Source organism: Rana temporaria, chromosome 10 (assembly GCF_905171775.1).
Source record: "Rana temporaria chromosome 10, aRanTem1.1, whole genome shotgun sequence".
Lineage (NCBI taxonomy): Eukaryota > Metazoa > Chordata > Amphibia > Anura > Ranidae > Rana > Rana temporaria.
The window spans coordinates 115979426-116001861 of record NC_053498.1 but is presented as its reverse complement, the minus strand read 5'-3'; the positions used below and the strand labels follow the sequence as shown (position 1 = coordinate 116001861).

Sequence of the window (22436 nt, the reverse complement as noted above, 5' to 3'; positions counted from 1 at the left end):
AATACCTTATCCTTGGATACAGCGAAAGGTATAGATAAGCCTCTGGAAGCAAGAGAAGCTTTGACTGCACTCGATCAATTAAAGACTGGAAAAAGTCCTGGCCCAGACGGTTTTTCGGTTAACTACTACAGATCTTTCAAAGATGTCTTGATCCCACAATTTCTTAACGCGTTTAATTCTAGCCCTTTCCCGTCCCCACTTCCTAATGATCTCTTAGAAGCCCAAATTGTCATGATTCCTAAGCCTAACAAGGATAAAACCCTTGTTTCCAATTACAGACCCATTTCCCTCTTAAATAACGACATCAAATTATATGCTAAAATCATAGCTAATCGCTTACTTCCCTTATTACCTCGAATAATATCCCTCGACCAAACAGGCTTTACGCCGGGAAGAGAGGCTAAGGACAACACCATAAAGGCTATACATGTTCAACACTGGCTCATCAAATCAAAATCTCCGGGTTTTTTCTTATCCCTCGATGCGGAGAAGGCCTTCGACAGGATAGCCTGGGACTATATGTTAGATGCCCTTAAATCCCTGGGCATACAAGATCGAATGTTGGGATTCATTAACCTCTTATATTCATACCCTACGGCTAGAATCAAAGTTAATGGTGTCCTGTCGGAGGCCTTCTCCCTGTCGAATGGCACTCGTCAGGGTTGCCCTCTCTCACCCATAATTTTTATACTTATCCTGGAGCCTTTCTTATGTAGACTACGAGAGAATGTGGATATTAGTGGAGTTAAGATTAATAACGCGACTTATAAATTAGCGGCTTTCGCAGACGACATTCTACTATTTCTTACCAACCCAATAATTACAATTCCGAACCTACTTAAAGATTTCTCCATGTTTAGAACCATCTCAAATTTCAAAATAAACTTCTCCAAATCTAAGGCCTTGAATATTTCCCTTTCCACTGACACGGTAAACCAATGCAAACTTAATTTTCCATTTACCTGGGAGAATGAATCTATACCTTATTTGGGAATCCACTTACCGTCCAACATGGATAATCTGTACACTATCAACTTTGTTCCCCTGCTGAACACCATAAAAAAAATTTGCTTGAATGGAACAAAGGCATTTTCTCGTGGTTTGGGAGGGCTAACGTCATAAAAATGTGTATCTTGCCTAAAGTCTTGTATCTCTTCCAGACCATTCCTATTACGATCCCTGCCACATTCTTCAAATCTCTAAAACGTATCTGCTTGAAATTTATCTGGAATGATAGGCAACCCCGTATCAAATGGGACAAGCTTACTATCCCGAAATCTTTGGGTGGAATTGGTCTACCAGATTTTAAAAATTATTATTGGGCCTGTCATATGTCCAGGATTATTAATTGGCACCTACACAGTGGCTCCAAGGACTGGATCCAACTGGAGGAATCTTTAATCTCTCCACCAATCCCTCTGAAAAACCTTCCATGGATTGATCCTAGGAAGGTTCCACACCTTGCAAACACACATCCCATTACGGGAACTTCATTGAAAATGTTCAGGTCTCTCTGTAAAAAATTTAAAATCTCTTCAATATATGGACCTATTACCCCAATATCCTTTAACCCTGAAATATCCCGGAAACACCATATCATTACCTCCCCCGACTTGGATTCAGACACGACTTGCAGGGCTGAAGCCTTCTTTGAAAAAGGGAATCTCATTTCTCTGGTTCATTTAACTAATCACTCTTTTTTTGAAAAAATTCGGTTTCACTAACATTTGGCACAGGCCTAAGACAACCTTTGAATCCGTCTGCATAGGAAGGGCTCCCCAAGGCCATTTAATTTCCCTCATGTATTGTGTATTGAACTCAACATCAGACCCACAATCAGACAACACCAACAAGAAGTGGGAAAGGGATCTACGTATAACAATCTCTAATGACCAGTGGACTTCGGTCTTCCATCGCCTACACAAGGGTTCACTAAACGTCCTGATACAGGAAAACAGTTACAAAATATACTCAAGGTGGTATAAAACCCCTTACATTATTAATAAATTTAGTCCAAACGTCTCTCCCTTGTGCTGGCGATGCGGACTAGAGGCTGGCACTCTCCTCCATATATGGTGGGAATGTTCAGCTATCACGACTTTTTGGAAATCAGTCCATGATCTCATTGTGTCCATTACCACCTACACCCCGGACTTTACAGCTGGACAGTACCTATTACACCTCTCCTCTCTACCCAATTCAGTCTACAAGAAATCTATTATTGTGTTTCTTATCAACGCGGCAAAGCTGTGTATTCCGGTTAAATGGTCGCAAGCAACCCCTCCAAAAATTTCAGAGTGGATACGCAAAGTGGATCACATTGCATATATGGAGGAATTGATATCCCATTCTAGAGATTCTTCTAGGAATTTCCGAGATAAATGGGCATGCTGGCACCACTTTGCGGATTCTTCTGAATACCGTACTTTGTTGGATTCCTGATGAGTCCCGGAATCTGATTAATCTCCTCTGTTGTTCCTATTTTCAATAACTTTGTCAATTTGAATCACACCGCTTATAATAGGATGGTTTCCTCAACCCTCCCTCTACCTTGCCTTCCCCTACCCCTTCCTTTCCCCCCTAAATACTCTAATTTTATCTTGAATGCTTTGTTGTGACTATGATGGATCACTAACTTTAAATATTGATCCTTGTTTTATGTTCTTGAATGTAATGTCACTTATTCGACTTCTTGCATGCATTGTAACAAGATCGCTTTGTATACTCTTACATGTTTTAAAAACCCAATAAACATATTTGGAAAAAAAAAAAATGTTTTCAGCATTTAGAAAGCATGGGAACGCTGTTTTGCACTCCACCTGCGTTCCAAGATGGTGTGAGTGTCGTGTCCCACCCTACATGTTTTGTCAGCATACGTCTACGTCTGACGTCATCAAGGGTCCTGTTGTAATCTTCATAATATACAAGAAATAAATTCAGCAGGTAGAGTGGGTAACCCCCCACCTCCATTATAGCTGCAGTAGGTGTACAGATATCAGCAAGAGGGTCCTAGTGAAATATAAGGTAACTTAACTCTCAGAAATCTGCCAAAAACACAAATCTTAAATTTATGTGGAATTTCTCTTTAAATTGGATAATATTTCTAGTGCAACTGCTTTTTATGTATCACCGCTGAAAATGACTGCACATGTAGCTTGGATATAAATGACAGCGTAACAAAAGAACACTGGGGACATGGGAAGGCTTTGAAATGCTTTGTACTGGCATAAAATACTCCAATGTTGGAAGAATGGGAAGTAGCTCCTTAGAAGAAAAGTCCTTGCTGTTAACGTGTACTTTACTACATTAGATTCAGCAGGAAAATAGTGACTGATAGTACTGCAATAAAAAAAAACCTGTAGTTGATGTAAATCTTTTTGACTACTGCTGTTTCTATCAGCTGCTGCTAAATGTATTCCGGTAAAGGATACAATGTCAGCACAGTGCATGAACTGAACAGAGTTATCCCTCAAGCCCCTGAGTATATGCTTCCGGCATTTAGGATGCACAGTCAGAGGAAAATGCGCTGATATCAGAATCAATCCCTAAGGAATTCTTGTACTTTGCAGATGCTTGAGATTTGCTGGCAATTTACTGTTACAAGGAAATGTACATAACTACACTATGAAACTTCTCAGGTAGAGACCCAAGGGAAGAGTTTAATTAGTTCTTTAACTAAAGCAAATCAGTATAGTATTTATTGCTTTTTTTTTAAATGCCCAAATGTCAGTCTTTCACAGGATTGTGGTTTTAAATATTAATTATGTCACTTGAAAGGTGCATGCTATCTAGCGTTCAATAACTGTTATTCTAACACAAGGGAAAAGAAAATGCTGTATGTTTATGCCTTACATTACATTTTGTTTTTTGGGTAAGATGCGCTTTAACATTTATTTCCATTGTTAAAGTTATATACCTTCCAACTTTTTGAGATGGGAACGAGGGACACCTAGTAGCAAAAGTATGTAGGTGTAGGACACACCCCCTGCCACACCCCCTTAACCACTTCAATACAGGGTACTTGTGGACCTTTCTGCCCAGGCCAATTTTGAACAAACACAGAGATACAAGTAGCACAGCACAAGCAAGCCAAACGCTATGGTAAGATCACTGACCATCTACCACACATGTACTGCATGTATGTACACAAACAGCAAACCTTCCTTCCAGCAAGTGCTCAGTTTAATATGTTGGGTAAGTATTTTTCACATAAAATGTTATTATATCTGCCACCGTGAACAGTACCTGGCTATCATCTATGTTCTTGAAAACAGATGTGCCAGCTAAACCAATTTACAGTAGTTGAAAACCTTAAGTTTTTTTTATTATCATAATATATACATGTTATACTTACCTGTTCTATGCAATGATATTGCACAGAGTAGTCCCTTACCTCCTTTTCTCAGGTTCCCCGCTGGCTCCCTTGGCTCCACCTCTTCTCCTCCAAGCCGGCTTCCTAGAGAGCACTCCTGAGTCATTCTGTGTGCGTGTATAGACACACATAGCCATCTCCGCCACACCCCCACTCCCTCCTTACAGGATTTAACTGGCAACTGCTGCCAGTGGCTCCGCTACTCTCAGTGAATCCTGTGAATACAGGAAGAGAAGAGAGTGAGGCTGCCTGTGGGGACAACGGTGGATCGAGAGTGGTGTTTAGGGGCAGGGGAAAAAGAAGCGCAATGGGAACTTTTTTTTAACCCCTAAATGCATTAAGGTAAAAAATGTTTTGCCTTTATAACCACTTTAAAATCAATGCTTACCACTACATGGGAGGCAGATCTTCAAAATCTGGCATTTCTTCATTAAACAAATTTTAGCTACAGTCATATAAAGTTTCAGAAATGTTGGTGACAACATTTTCGTATTGCAAAGAGAATGTTCACAATAGCATTAGCAAATCAACATAAAGTGTCTTATCGTCCATCATACGACACACCTAATCCTTCATGATTAAACCAATAGGGGGGAAAATGTCAAAAGGGTGGCCTGAGGGCAGGACCATGTGCTGAAGCTTATCAGATGATTAAAGTTTTGCCTGTAAAGACGTGCTACTTTTTTGGACTATACTGAGCTATAATTAAAGCACACTTATGCTTCACGCCTTTAAAATGTGGTTGTGTATACTCAAAATATGCAAAATAAAGGAAACACATTTTAAAATGAATACCAAGTACCCTATTTTTGAGGAACTCTATAATACTGGACGACATGAAGGCTGGAATCAGCATGCCAGTGGCCAGAAAACTAACAAATCATTGCCATAGGGATATCAGCTTTTATGGTTTCTGGGCTCATACAAAATAGAAGAGGATTTTTTTTATACAAAAAAAAAAGAAGACTCTTTTTTATTTACTTTATTTTACTCATTTTATGTACACATAATACATTTTTATTTTTACTTTTTGGACATTTATTATTTTTTGGACATTTTACACTAGACAATCCCAGGGAAGCGCTGATCATTTTTGTCTGTTTGAGGTGAATTAACAAACACCTTTATAAATATGCCCTCAGGCTTGATTAGGCTTTCCTTTTGACGCATGTTTTTAATTTTAAGTGATCTAGCAGATATCCAAAATTTCTGTCACAAGGTTTTAAAATTGCATGTCTATTCATGTTGCCAAATTTAATTAAAAATGGTTTGATGTCTGTGTATGTCTTATATTTAGGAAAACATGCAATTTGATGAAACGTTCTGTTCACCTCGGGAAGGTGAAAAAGGGTCAGTACAAGGGTCGTGTTAGGTAATAGGTGCCATGTTTGTTCCACGTCAATAGATTGCTTACTTTAAAAAAAAAAAAATTTACTTTATTTGCTTCTCAATAAATAAAATGTCACAGCGTATGATGTCCAATGTGTTCTTCAATGCAAGAAAGCAAGCTGTACAGGTTTACTGCACAGTATGGTGAAAATTAAATTTTCATTCTACTACTTAAAAATTAAACTTCTTAAAGGAAATGCAATAGTTTTGTACATGTTTTCTTTATGGTCAGAACAATGAATTGCATATAAAAATGTTGTATTTCCTACCAGCAATTTAAACTCTTTCTCAGTGACGGCCCGTCCATAGAGGGCTCACGGGCGCTGCCTCCCCTATCCATGCATCTGGCCCCCTGATCTACATATCAGTGGTGCCGGACCATGGATTCATATGTGGGATGCATGTTTTTTTGAAGCACCTTATTAAAGCCAAAGGCTCTAATAGGCTTAAAAAAAAGGGGGGCCTTGGAGCACAGAGCATTGCGCTCCGAGGTCACCCAGTTGTGTGACCATAGCGAATGAACTTTCGCTATTTTCACACTAATGTTCCTCCCCGCCAATACGGAGGCAGCTCTGTGAGACCTGTTTCCCAATTAGCCAAAGCATCAGGCGATACTATTGGATGCCTAGTGCTTTGGCGGAAGAGGAGACACATGGTGCAGGAAGCTGGAGGAGCAGAGCCAGAGCAGCATCGGCTGCTGCCTGCACTCCAGAAGAGGAGGAAAACCCACGGTTAGTGCCGGACCACCCGGGGGGCTGTTTCAGTGCCATGTTTGCCACTCCCCCAAAAGAGGAAACCACCAGCTGCCACTGCTCTTTCTGTCTTTATCTGTTGGGCTCATGGACATAAGTATCTTAGTTTGTTGCCATTCTACAAGTGTGCACAAGTGGGAAATGTTAGGTATCCATTTACTCCGCGTAACATCATCTTTTATATTTTACCAAGAAAACAGGTTATATATTGTTTTTTGCATTAAAATCCAACAAAGTGTATTTTTTCCCCAAAGAAATGTGTTTGAAAAGCTGCTGCACAAGTGTGACATAAAAAACAGTTGTCATTTTATTCTCTAGGGTGTCTGCTAAAAAGAAATATTTAATATTTGGGGTTTTAAGTCATTTTCTAGCAAAAAAAAAACTTATTTTTACACTTATTGTAAACAAAAAATGCCAGAAAAAGCTTGGCCTTTAAGGGGACATGCTCACATGTGTATGTAACAAAAACAGGTACCCATTCAAAAAAGATTTTAAAAACACTGTAATATTCTCTCTATGTAGAGAACACAAAAAAAGGGGGGGAGGGGGGACAATTTACTCCCACAAACCAGCTGCAATACATTTTTCCTCGCACAGCCACAAGGTTCACATGTTACAAATTAGAATGGCTATGTTTTTGCGTAAACTATGGCCTCTGGGCATATTAGGGGCTGTCAGGTAAAGCTCACATTGCCTATCAATGACATGAATGGAATTTGTTTTCTTTTAAAATTCTTTTCTTCTGGTGCATTGTGTCTGTTTTGGGACATTCAGGAAACACGTTGAAGGAGGTATTTAGCACACTTTATAGAACTACTTTTTATTTCTTTGCTTATTCTTATTTTCTTATTTTTCTGTGGGATTATGATGTTATAGGAGGGTGGTACACGGGTTGTTATGGGTTACACTGAAATATAAATGTGTGTACTATGTATATGCTCTTTACCACTATGTTGCCTTGAGAAAGGGAACATGCAAAGCTCCAACAAGGTCTTTTTTTTATGTCGTTTATGACACAATAACCAAATACAAATATTTATTCTAAGTGCTGGTAGCTTCATATCTTTGCATCTGGTTCTGGCATATAACTATTTGTGGAATTTACTTTTAACACCCATTATTGCAAGGTCAAGTACTGTGTGGAATGCAGCTTTTATTTGGACTTTATTGAGCCTTAACTGTAACTGCTGCCAAATATTTTGTCTATAGCCTCACTTAAACTTTTATTGTTGCCTTTGACTGCACTGGAGAGTTTATAGCAATGATGCTGAATATCATCAACTGCTCCATCCATGGTAAAGTCCAAGTACCATAAGAATGAAAGAGAAAAGTTATTGGCAATAAGGAAGGTGGTGCCCTGCAGTTTATTGATATCAATAAAGTAACAGCAATAAAGAAGGACAATGTTTGGAAAGAGCAATCCCTGTTACAGATGGGCATCTGTATCTCTATGCGGATTAATAAATCATTGTGCTTCACCCTTTTCAGTGGCAAATTACTTTGCTCTTTCAGCTTTACACAGCAACTCTATCTTAAAAACTAGTTCATTGTTTTTAGAAAATTCCCCTACAGTAATACAGGGAAAAAAGTGTTAGGACTCTCTCTATTATTAACAAAGGAAACCTGATAAATGTTCTAGGAAAAAGAACCTAAAAAAGGGCAAAAGTACCCCCCCCCGGTATAATGGGACTTTTTGGGTGAACAAGGAATGAATCATGTATCATAAAATATCATTTATTTAAAAAAAAAAAATTAAAACACATATGTGTAATGACAAACATATCAAGTTAGTACAGTACATTATATGAAAAGACAGTGTTGTGCTCGTAACAAGCTATTTACAAATTCCAGTGATAGTAATTTTCCTCCTTTTGTCTGACATGTTTCAGGAATTTTATCTCTTTCTCAGAGGCATTATAGAAATGAGTGCAAATACATTCTGAAAGAGAGCAAGCATAGTAGTTTCAAAACAATATTCAAGGAAAAGTCATCAGCATAGCACATGAGCATGTCCACCATACATACCAGCACTGGATTGTAAATGACTTTCATAGAAGAGATTTAAAACCCAAAATTCATAGGAATGCAGGTTTGTTGTTGCCTGTTCATTAAAAGGAGTGATGAACCCTGTTTGGGCTCGGGACAGCCCTCACAAGGGTCCCCAAAATAAACAGCTCTCACAGTCCAACCATAGAAAAGAGGCCCTGATTGACGATCAAGTACCCTAATGTCAGGGCCGTCTTAATAGCACAATGGGCCCCTGGGCAAAGTAATGCTCTGGGGCCCCTGCAATGATGACAGTGCAGGTAAACAGACATCAAGTACGTAGGAGGCAGATTGCCTCCCCTGTGTATCTATCACTCTCGGTGCCATCATGGGCCCCCCAATTTCGGGGCAGCTTGGGCTCAAAGACCAGCTGCTTTGGGGAAAGTGCAGGGGCCCCTCATGCAGCTGGAGCCCCTGGGCAGTGCTCAGGTGTGCCCTCTCATTAAGACAGCCCTGCCTAATGTAAAAGAATATAAATATATGTTGTACTGATTGTCAAAGATACAGAAGATAGTCTTCATCAAATGTCAGAATACTCTAATTTCCATAAAGAATAGACAAAACTGTCCAAGTATTCAGTGAAACAGTACATTTAAAATTTGAATCATTGCATAGAAAAAGGGGGGAAAGGTAAAGAAATTCCTAACCTCTCAGGGTGATTGTTTATGAAACAAAAAAGAGGGAGTAAAAGAGGAATAACTGTTTTTCTTAGAACTTGCTTCTTTCTAAATCCCGCGATAACTCGCGGCAGACCTCCGCAATGTCTCCTGGGAACAATGACAAAAGCTCCCAGGAGACATTGCGGCATCGAGGAAGTGACGGAATACCCGCACACTACCCGATGAATCCATATACAGGAAGCGGCCAGTAACATAAAGGATTACTAAGGTACAGTGGATCGAAAAAAAAAAAAAACATGCTGGGCCAGATTCACATAGGTTAGCGGATCTTTAGATCCGCATAACCTATGTGATTTAGGATACGCCGCCGTAAGTTTTTGAGGCAAGTGGGTAATTCACAAAGCACTTACCTCAAAACTTGCGGCGGCGTATCGTAAATCCCCCGGCGGAATTCAAATTCCGCGGCTAGGGGGAGTGTACTATTCAAATCAAGCGCGTTCCCGCGCCGATCAAATAGCGCATGCGCCGTCCGCAAATTTACCCAGTGTGCATTGCGCTAAATGACGTCGCAAGGACGTCATTGGTTTCGACGTGAACGTAAATGGCGTCCCAGGGGTAACTATCCGCCGAAAAAAGCCGAACGCAAACGACGTAAAAAAAAAACGCCGGGCGGTCGTTAGTTTCTGAATCGGCGTATCTCTTCATTTGCATATTCGTTGCATAAATAAACCGAAACGCCACCTAGCGGCCGGCCTGGAATTGCAGCCTAAGATCCGACGTTGTAACACAGTTACACCTGTCGGATCTTAGGCATATCTATGCAAAACTGATTCTATGAATCAGTCGCATAGATACGACAGACGAAACTCAGAGATAGGACGGTGTATCAGGAGATACACCGTCGTATCTCTATGTGAATCTGGCCCGCTGTTTAGTAATTATGCATATGAGCGTATCATTTTTTTTTTTTGGTGGGGGAGTGGATCTTGGGAGGGAGTTCCCACACTTTTTTCCCCAGGACTTGACCCCTGCTCCGTGTTATATAAATTGTCAGTATATTCTCAACAGGAACCCAGATATGGTGTTTTTAAGACTATTAATCATTCTTTTTCACACCCTCCTGACACAAAACCGTCTAGAAAGGGGTGGAAGCTTAATTGGGTGTTTAGACCTGGAAATTAGGTTGCATTGAGGTCAGCAATCCAATGTACCTTCTTTTGGAGCAGAACCTTCTTCCAGTCACCGCCACTATTGTCCGGATGGACTCGATCGAGGATGGTGAATAGAACGGGGGGAGGAATACCCGTGTGATGATCTCATACATGCCGACCAAGAGGAAGGCCGGGATTAGAACATTTTATACTTGCAATGTGTCATACTGCTCTCTTATAAAATTCTAGTTTTGTTTTACCAATGTATAAACATTGGCACTGACACGCTAGCAAATAAATGACCCCAGGCATTTTACAATTTGCATAGTGTCTTGGTCTATACATTTTGCCGTTCGGTAGCATGAATTTAGACTGTATATTTATGTAGCGACAGCATGTGCATCCACCACAGGTAAATGTACCATGTCTTTTGCATGGGTCAGACTGAAAACACTTTTGGTGACTTTTTAAAAGTGATGGTAGGAGTAGAAGATATATGTGGACTTAGATTTGGATCAATTTGTAACAGATGCCAATGTTTTTGCAGATTTTTTTTGATAGCTTTATGTTGCTTATTATACATCGTTATTAATCTAGTAAGCAACATATGTTTTTTTGGAAAAAAGTAAATCTTGTCTCATTTGTCCGTGTGCACGTTTACAGGCCTTTTTCAGGCATGTAGATGAGTAGCCTCGATTAAGGAGGTGACTCCTAAGGGAATTTGCCTCCTGGAAAAACTCTGTGGCCTAAATTCACGTAGGGCGGCGTAACTATGTGCGGGCGTAGCGTATCTTATTTACGCTATGCCGCCGCAACTTAGAGAGGCAAGTGCTGTATTCACAAACATTGATATTTAACCAACTTTGATTTCACAGTTAATAGGAGGAAACTAATACTCAAAGTTGGTTATCATCCCACGAATTAGCAAATCTCCAAATCTATCCACAAATCACAGCCAAGCCTATACTAGCACCAGACAGAAAAAACTGTTAATGTGATAAGTATTGTAATTTACTTTGTCGACCTAAGCTGAAACGTATTCTTTTTCTGCTACTAATATTGCCTGCTAGTTCTGAACAACACTGCTGTAAAACCTTTTGTTATGGACAACAATGCCTCAGGCACCTTGTTTAAATGCATTGTAAACCTCTCTTTTTTTCTTCATCAATAAAATATTGTGTAACAAATGTATAGAGCATAGCGCTCCAAGCTTTTTTTTTTTATTTTTTATTCCAGGTATACAGTAGGTATTTTTACATAGTTACATTGGTCCAGCTTCAACCAGTGTACTGTAACTATGCACAGTTACTGTGTGAAGTTAAGACCCTAATCAGTATACTTCTTCCAGGTCAGTAATCCTGAGTTGGACAAACTGAAAACCATTGTAACAGAAAAACAGCTGAGGAATCAGCATTGTTTAAAATGGTAGCTTACCAATAATAGTGTCTAGACTTACTTGGTACAGGTTCCTTTAAGGACGGGTCAACAAACCACCAAAAAAATTAACTGTATTTGACTAATTCCCTTATTCAAAGCCCAATCTGTTAAAATGCCACTGCACTAGGGATTCTATAATATACATTGGGTATAGAACCCCCCCCCTTAAAATAATCACATTGTATTACTTTGAAGTCTGAAATGAAGACAAGCACGTTTTTTGTTTTATCCGGCTGTATTTACTCAGTGCAACTTATTGTAGCGCTCACCCCCTGAAGGAGCCGCTGATTCGTTTTGGGATCTACTCTCTTTCGACCTAGCTCACCCCTATTTAATTTGTTTGAACCCTCCCTTGGCACATCAGAAGTCTGGAGGGTGTATTGTGACCCCTACTGGGCTGGGGGACACAATAATAAGCATACAATTTCCAAAGACAATGCAATAATAGTATTACCTAAATTATGGGTGGTCCCTCCAGACAAGAAATGCACTCCACACAGTAAATATATTTGAATATATGGAGTAGTTTACTGCATATAGAAAAAGAGAACTCAACAACCATACAGTATAGGATTTTGATTTAGACTTATTTGCCCACTTTTCTTTGTAGAACTATTTAAGTTCAGTTAAATTTGATGATGACCATTTGTGGACTGCAGTCATTCCACAGATGTTCAATGGGGTTTAAGTCTGGGCTCTGACTAGGCAATGCACGGACATTCACCTTTTTCTCAATTTTTACTGTGTGTTTTGGGTCATTGCCATGTTGGAAGGTAAACCTTCTCCCCATTGACAACTTTCTGGCAGAGAGCAGCAGATTTTCCTCATCACTGCAAAACATTTGCCCATGTTTTATACGTGATACTAAAGTCTTTTTTTATATGTGTTACATGACTGAAAAACATGCACATTTGCTGGCATTTAGCCCCATTCATTTTTCCCTTTATCCTGACAACTGCTCCAGTCCCTACTTCAGAGAAACACCCCCATAACAGTATATTACCACCTCCGTGCTTTATTGGAGGAATAGTGTTATTTGGCTAGCTGTATTGGATTTCCTCCAGACATATCATTTGGTATTGAGGCCAAATAATTAAATGTAAAGCCCTGTACACATGATCGGTCCATCCGATGAGAACGGTCGGTTAACCGATGAAGCTGACTGATGGTCAGTCGTGCCTACACACCATCGGTTAAAAAAACGATCGTGTCAGAACGCGGTGATGTAAAACACAACGACATGCTGAAAAAGTTCAATACTTCCAAGCATGCTTCGACTTGATTCTGAGCATGCGTGGATTTTTAACCGATGGACGTGCCTACAAAAGTTTTTTTTCTATCGGTTAGGTATCCATCGGTTAAATTTAAAACAAGATTGCTTTTTTTTTAACCTATGGATAATAAACCGATGGGGCCCACACACGATCGGTTTGGTCCGATGAAAACGGTCCATCAGACCATTCTCATCGGTTTGACCGATCGTGTGTACGCAGCATTAGTCTCATATGATCATAACACCTTTTTCCATGAACTTTAAGGTCCCAATTATGGGAACTTTTGTTAAAGGTGAACAGTTTCCAGTTTCTGCAAAAACCACTGGCTCTATTTTTTGGTCAAATCTGATATTCCAGACAGAACAACTTAATTATTTTCCTGCTGGAGGCAGAAAAAGGACTAAGCAACCTAACAGAGAGATATGTTTGTGCTTTCTGGAATAGTTGTGTAAAACTCAGTAATGCAAGGACAGAAATACAAATCCTTAGACAGGTAAAAGACCTCTTCTATGCATATTTTATTTATGTATTTAGCTTTTTTTTCTATCATTCATCTTTAACATTATTTTTAAAAATGTAGATGGCCCAGGAAAGCTGTCCATCTCGAGGCCCGTGATAACTCTCTCAACACCCCTGAATAAGCAATATGTGCAAGTAGCTAATGCTGCATTCCTTTCACATATAAATAACGTCTATTGCACTCTGCTTGATGCTAGGTGCTGACAAAGTGGATTCAGAATAAATCATTGAGGTTCTTAATGAGTTTCTTAGTTTAATGTTACTGAGGCAATTCATTTATAACCGCTGTGCTCTATTACCGTTGTCTGAACAATAGGGTTCTTGATTTCACCTCTCTCCGGGGGCATTTCTTCCAAATCTGTGTTAGCGCAATTATTGCAAACACCTCCAATCTTTATTAACAGCTTTCCTTGAAAGCCTAATAATCTGTTAACTTAGAACAGTGGCATGATTGCTGCTAGTAGCCCCATTCAGGAATTATAATTATCCTGAGTAATAAGTAATGATCACTATGTCTAGGAGGAATAACTGATTTGCACGTTGAGCACAGCTGGACCAGTGTTGTTATTGTAAATGTTTCAGGTAATGAAAATGTACAGGGGTCAGTTACTGATGGTCACATTTGTGTGTGAGTTAATTGGAGATCATAGCACATTTTTATTTATTTTTTGCGAAGCACTTTGTATACTAATCCCAGCCAATGTTTTACAATCAAACGTATGTCCTTCACCCCAGTAGTTCACCTAACATTAAAATTATGCAGGGATAAATTTACACCATAGCAGATTAGGCTGATAGACAATACAGTTAAACAGTGTTTTTTTTTTTTAAATCCCTAGGCCCTCTTCATGGCCAGGGCATTTTTTCCTAATCAGCACTGCGCTACTTAAACCACTTCAGCCCCGGAAAAACTTTTCTTCTCAATGACCAGGCCAGTTTTTGCAATATGGAACTGCGTCGCTTTAACTGACAATTGCAGGGTTGTGCGAGGTAGTACCCAAACAAAATTATCGTCCTTTGTTTCCCACAAACAGAGCTTTCTTTGTTGGTATTTTATCACCTCTGCAGTTTTTAATTTTTGCGCTATAAACAAAAAAAGAACGACAATTTTGAAATAAAACCACAATATTTTGTACTTTTTACTGTAATAAATAGCCCAATTTTTTTTAAAAAAAAAACTAATTTTTTCCTCAGTTTAGGCTGATATGTATTTTTCTACATATATTTGGTAATAAAAATCGCAAAAAGCGTATATATTAATTGGTTTGAGCAAAAGTTATAGCGTGTACAAAATAGGTGATAGATTTATTATTATTGTTATTTATTTATTTATTTACTAGTAATGGCGGCGATCTGCGATATTTATCGGAACTGCGTCATTATGGTGGACATATCGGACACGTTTGACGCATTTTTGGGACCAATGGCATTTATACAGTGATTAGTGCTATAAAACTGTACTGTGTAAATGTCACTAGCAGGGAAGGGGTTAACACTAGGGCGCGAGCAAGGGGTTAACTGTGTTCTAACTGTGGGGGGATGGGACTCACTATAGGAGATGACAGATCGTGGTTCCCAGCTTGTATGAACTCACGATCTGCATCTCCTCTCAGAACACGTCCCTGTTCTGCCTCCCGTGCCCACGATCACTCGTGGTCAATAGTCATCGTGACCGCCGGTCATGGGCATCGGCACCCCCGCTGTGCAGTGGGTGCACACGTGCCCGCTATCCTGCTTAAAGGGACAGACGTACAGCTATGACGGTCCGCGGGAACGAGCCGACCTGCCGCCGTAAAATGACGGCGGCTGGTCAGCATGCGGTTAACAACAACTGCGTGGTCAAGCAACACTGAATGCAAATGAAATGTATAGCATTTTTTTTCACACAAATAGAGCTTTCTTTTAGTGGTATTTGATCTCACCACTGGGCTTTTTATTTTTTATTATATAAACGAAAAAAGACCGAAAATTGAGAACAAAAACCCACAATTTTTTTTTTAAATCAAATTTCTTTATACATTTTGGCCAAAATGTATTCTGCTACATTTCTTTGATAAAAAAAAAGTAAATAAATAAATAAAAAATCCCAATAAGTGTATATTAACCACTTCACCCCCCCCCCCTTCTGACCAGGCCATTTTTTGCGATACGGCACTGCGTTACTTTAACTGACAATTGCGCGGTTTTGCAAACCTGTACCCAAAAATTTTTTTTCCTATTTTCCCCACAAATAGAGCTTTTTTTTGGTGGTATTTGCTCACCCCTGCAGGATCAATAAAAACATATATATATATTTTTTATTTTTTGCTATAAATAAAAATAAAAAATTAAATCAAATTTCTTCGTCAATTTAGGCCAGTGTGTAATCTGCTACATATTTTTGGTAAAAAAAATCACAATAAGCGTATATTGATTTGTTTGCGCAAAAGTTATAGCGTCTACAAACTATGTGATATTTTTTTTCTTTTTTTTTTACTAGTATTGGTGGCAATCGGCGACTTATAAGGGGACTGCGATATTGTGGTGGACAAATTGGACATCTAACTGACACTTTTTCGGGGGACCATTGGTGACATTATTACAGTGATCAATGCTAAAAATATGCACTGTCACTGTACTAATGACACTGGCAGGAAAGGGGTTAAAATCAGGGGTGTTCAAAGGGTTAAAAATGTTTCTAGCTGGTGATTCAGTGTAGCGGGAACGGAGCTTTTACCAGTGAAAGGCATGGATTTGTGTTCCTACTTTACAGGGACACAGGATCTATGCTTTTCGTACTGACAGATCAGCAATCTGCCTTGTTTACATTGACTCCCTGTGTACTGAATGATCAGTGGGTGCTGGTGGACATCAGGAACGCAGGACCCGCTGATCAGCTTCTGCTGTGTAAATAATGGTGGCACGCCCGATACCTGGAAGTGCAGGATCACATATATGTACATGATCCTGCCCAGTGCCACTGCTCTGTAGCAGTGAATGTGCTATGGGGCGGCCGGCAAGTGGTTAATTGGTATACTGGTAATAACGGTGATCCACTGGCGTACCAAGGGGGGGGGGTGTTCCGCCCTGGGTGCCACATATTAGGGGGGATGTCAGCGAGTGAAGCTGGGCAACAGGTACAAGCAGCAGCAGCGGTGCTGTGACATCCAGGGCAGGGAGAGCGAGACGTGAGCTGTGACAGGGTGTGGGGTGCCAGTGTGCAGACCGTACCCAGGTGACTTACACCACACAGAAGGGGAGAGAGACAGTGTGCGGAGCTGGAGAGAGGACGGCAACTGCTGGACTTAAAGTTTCAAGTTAACCAGCAGATAATTGGTTGCTAGGTGGTCCTAGCAACCAATCATTAGCATTGTTGATATGAAAAGTTAGCTCCAGCAGTTCCGGTCCTCTGTTCTTTGCTGCTTTGTCTCCCCCTCTGCATGCATGCCCCAGTAAGGTAGGAAGGGGCAATGTTCAGGGGTCCAGAGCTGGGTGGGGGTCAACGTGCAGGGGTCCAGAGCAGGGTGGGGGGCAATGTGCAGGGGTCCAGCTTCTGCCAGGAACATCCTGCATACCAGTTGCTGCATTTTTCATACGGCCATTTGCATGGGCCCTAAATGTGGTACATGTGCATGAGCCCTAAATGTGGTACATGTACATGAGCCCTAAATGTGGTACATGTGCATGAGCCCTAAATGTGGTACATGTGCATGTACCCTAAATGTGGTACATGTGCATGAGCCCTAAATGTGGTACATGTAAATGAGTCCTAAATGTGGTACATGTGCATGGGCCCTAAATGTGGTACATGTGCATGAGCCCTAAATGTGGTACATGTACATGAGCCCTAAATGTGGTACATGTAAATGAGCCCTAAATGTGGTACGTGTACATGAGCCCTAAATGTGGTACATGTAAATGAGCCCTAAATGTGGTACATGTACACAAGTTCAAAATGTGATACATTGGCATGAGCCCTAGATATGGTACATGTGCATGGGCCCTAAATGTGGTACATGTGCATGAGCCCTAAATGTGGTACGTGTACATGAGCCCTAAATGTGGTACATGTAAATGAGCCCTAAATGTGGTACGTGTACATGAGCCCTAAATGTGGTACATGTAAATGAGCCCTAAATGTGGTACATGTACACAAGTTCAAAATGTGATACATTGGCATGAGCCCTAGATATGGTACATGTGCATGGGCCCTAAATGTGGTACATGTGCATGAGCCCTAAATGTGGTACATGTGCATGAGCCCTAAATGTGGTACGTGTACATGAGCCCTAAATGTGGTACATGTAAATGAGCCCTAAATGTGGTACATGTACACAAGTTCAAAATGTGATACATTGGCATGAGCCCTAAATATGGTACATGTGCATGAGCCCTAAATGTGGTACGTGTACATGAGCCCTAAATGTGGTACATGTACATGAACCCTAAATGTGGTACACTATACAAGCACCAGATCTAAAAAAAATCTGCACAGAGGTATACTTACAATCCTGAATTGATACAACTACTATATCTTCTACCTTCAGGTTGGCCAGCATGCAATACATGGTAAGCTGCAATGGTCAAATTTAAATTGGTGTGCCTGTGTGCTTCAGCTAAACTCTGAGGCGAGCACTCCCCTATCTTGGATGTGTCTCACTTTTTCTATGTTAATATTTTTGGGACTTTTGCTATAAAAATAGAAGAACAGCTTTATTGAAAACAATCAGAAAAAGAAATAACTAATTTTCTGGCAGATTCTTCTCTTCCATGTGATATGTGAGATAGTGACTATACAGTGATTTATTTGGGTAGTAATAGCAATTCAGCAAATACATTTAGTTGAAAGCAATGCCTATAAAGATTGGTAGATTTGTAATAATTGCTATAAAATAAATGAGTATTTTGCTTAATTACAATTGCCTTAGATTTTAGATAAAGGCTGAGTAATCTTTAAGCCACGGGGTCATGGCACATAGCTGTGGCTCTGGTCAGATCTATATCTTAGGAGCCTAAAGGCACACAAAATATGCAACCTTTAACCCATACCAACAACATGACAAAGACTATGTCATACCCTTACAATAGTAATGAAAGCCAACAGACAATCCTGTGCTGAAATAAATGCACGTTGTCTACTTACAGAAGAACGCCAGAGAAAATAATCAAAAAAAATCTATGTAATGTGAAAGTTTTATTTAGCTCAAAGACATCAATGTGAAAATGCTTTAGAAAATCACCTCTCTCCACTGCACTCCAACTAGCCTCATGCCTCTGGTCACTGCTTTATACAGTGTCTATATTAATGCGGTCTGCCTTAAGAGTTTCTGGACTACCCAACATGTTGCAGAATAGAGCATCATATCTCAAAATGTAATTGAGCCCAGATTATTGTACCCAAACAAGCTGAACAATGTGGCATCAAGACAAATGCTCAGCCAGATCTCTTAACTGAGAATTACAAGGGTCCCCAATGTGCCCATTAGTGTAATTTACTGTACCTAATATTTATTGAAAATAGTTCCCTTTATACTTTATATAAATAAACATATACAAAGACAACCTTACGCCGCGAGCGTTACGTCACAGGCACACGACTTACTCATGGGTTGAGTAAGTCGCGTGCCTGTGACGTAACGCGTAGGGAGGAGCCTGCGATCGAATCCGAGTGCATTGGATCGAGCTGAGGAAACAGCATACTGAGTGGCGTTTTCATGCTTTACTGAAAGCGGGGATTCGTGAGTGCATATGTCAATGCTCTGATTACATTTTTGATCTGTCATCGAATATTGCGCAATGAGGTTTTTTCTCTTTTCTTTCATGCAATCCCTGTCTGTGAGTGCCTGTATCATCTGATCACAGCGGTGGAGGGCTGGATTAGCATTCAGATTGAAGAGAGTGATTTTTTCCCTGCATGGAATCCTGCTAATCACTGTGCACTAATTAAGGACATATTAGTAATTCACAGTTTATGGAGTGTTCTCCCTGATTAGTTTTCTTTGTACGTTTTATCACCTTTTAAGTTAATATTAGCGCATCTATATTTTATATGTTTCACTGTTTGGATTTGGTATCACTCAAGATAGCAGCTATATTATTTGTTTTTTTATTTAGGTGCACGTGGAATTGATTATTTAATTAGCGCTGTAGTATATTTTTCACATACTATGTGAATCTGGCCCTTTGTTTTTAATGGTGCCATTGCACACTTAGGTGTTCATGTGCACTGAAAAAAATAGGTCAGGTTGCATTTTATTACAGCTCTTTATAGTGTGCAATGCAGTGCATTGCACACTCTAAAGAGCTGTAATAAAATTTAACCTGACCTATTTTTTTCAGTGCACATGAACACCTAAGCATTATAAAGCTGTATGCTAGCTTGTGTGCATTGTAAACTGAAACCCTACCAACACCTGTCTAAGACTGAAGGACATGCAACCACCAACATCTTCGGGACACTATACTACCTTAACATGCGTTTATAATTAGTTTCTTTGATTTTGCTATAAATAGAGGAGACGTGTGCCAATCTCAACATATTAAGTTTCTTGTTTGTTTATGGGTTTATTTAGGAAGGGATTGTATCCAATTTTTCAACTACTCGTACCAAAGTAACTATGGGATACTGCTCTGTGTTTGTTGCCATTGCATCTGTATTGCCTCATTCAATAAGCCATCTATTCCTGTAATGCCATGAATGTTTTATTTGCTTCTTACAAGATAAATGATATGATGTCAGTAGCCTCATAATAGCTGTCATTTAAATGTCGAGGCATTGGTTTTTTGTTTGTTTGGTCATTTGACCCTCTAAAGTGGAGCATGTGAGGAAAATAACACCTAAAGCAAACCATTCTATCTAAATAGCATGGTCTATAAGCACATAAATGTGGATTATACAAAGGATATAGCATCTAAAAGCAAATATCATGGCATATAAACTGAAAATTCTGACTTGCACTGAGAACGGCAATTCATTTTTTTGATTTATTCTCTTTTTGTTGGAGTTTTAGCTTGTCTATCTTTAGATTAATACACTGTGGCCCGGATTCAGATAGGAGATACAACGGCGTATTTCCTGATACTCCGTCGTATGTCTGAGTGCGGGCCGTCGTATCTATGCGCCTGATTCAGAGAATCAGTTACGCATAGATTTCCCTAAGATCCGACCGGCGTAAGTGTCTTACACCGTCGTATCTTAGGCTCCATATTTACGCTGGCCGCTAGGTGGCGCTTCCGTATAGTTACGCGAGGAATATGCTAATTAGGTATTTACGCCGATTCAGAAACGTACGTCCCGCCCGCAAATTTTTTTACGTCGTTTACGTTAGACTTTTTTCGGCGTTTAGTTACCCCTGCTATATGAGGCGTAGCTAATGTTAAGTATGGACGTCGTTCCCGCGCCGAGTTTTGAAATTTTTACGTTGTTTGCGTAAGTCGTTCGCGAATAGGGCTGGACGTCATTTACGTTCACGTCGAATCCAATACGTCCTTGCGGCGTACTTTGGAGCAATGCACACTGGGATATTTCGCGGACGGCGCATGCGCCATTCAAAAAAAACGTCAAAAACGGGGGGTCATCTTAAATTTAAATAAAACACACGCCCACAACATCCCCATTTGAATTAGGCAGGCTTACGCCGCCACACATAAGTTACACCGCCGTAACTAAGGGCGCAAGTTCTTTCTGCATATGGAACTTGCACCCAAAGTTACAGCGGCGTAACGTATCTAAGATACGTTACACCCGCAGATAGATAGAGCATTCTATCTGAATCCGGGCCTGTATGTCTAGGCATTACCCATATGTATTATTAATTATTATTTTATTTTTATTTTTTTTCGTCTCTACTTCGGTTTCGCATCATTTGTGGTTTTCTACATGCTAATTTATATATTTATCTATTACTTCATTATTTAGTTATTTTTTTGTTATTTTACCTATCAAAATTAATTATAAATTAATTATAAATTAATTATCAACCACCCCCCCCCCCCCTCCCCTTTCCCCTAATGTTTTTTTCCCTCTTTTTGTCTTATTTCATTTACTATTATCCTCTATTATTTTTTCCAAGTATTTCTCAGATGATTTAAAATCTTTCCACTGTCTCCATCTCATATTATATTTATTGAGTTGGCCCGCGTCACAACTACATAGATATTCCATTTTATTATAATTTTCCACTCTTTCGAACCATTCTTTTATGTCTGGTTTTCTTGTACTTGGCCAGTTTTTTTGGTATCAATTCTTTTGCAGCATTTATCAGTGGTAGGATTAATGTTTTCCTGTAGTTTGTATTTGATTCTTTTAATTCATTGGAACAGACAAGCTTGTATGGTATTTGATATCTTTTCTCCAGTTATCGCTTCCACACCTGTATTTCCTGACAGTATTCCTTTATCTTTGGACAGTCCCACCATATATGTGTAGTTTTTCCAATCTGACCACATTCTCTCCAACACAATGGGGTTTTGTCTTTGCTAAATTTATGAATCACTTCAGGTGTCCTATGCCATCTCGAAATGCATTTATAGTTCATTTTAATTGTATTCATATCAGTAGGGATGCTATTATTCTTTCAACTTGTTGATCCTCAATTATTAATATTATTAATTATTATTAAAACAATTTGTTTTCTTGTACCTGTTTTTTTTATTGCCTTCATGATTTCATTGCCATGCTTGTAAAATGTTTGCAGGGCAAGCTTCTCAGCGCTTAGTTGCTATTGATGTAGGCAGTCCCCCAAGATTATACCTCACCAGAGCTCATTTCTTACACATAATGTCAGCGCAAAATCTTGGTAGTCAAGACAGCAGCAGTGAAATAAATAAATGACTGCATGTGGAGAGGAAAGTAAAGTGTGTAAATCAGCAGGGAGCGCTGATAATGCTGGTTGGGA

General features: G+C 39.7%; 1 protein-coding gene across 2 annotated transcripts in view; it reads left to right on the top strand.

The window, feature by feature from the left end:
• The window catches only part of DRD2 (dopamine receptor D2), a 356750-nt gene that overhangs the window by 164041 nt on the left and 170273 nt on the right, over positions 1-22436 (top strand). The window lies entirely within an intron of this gene.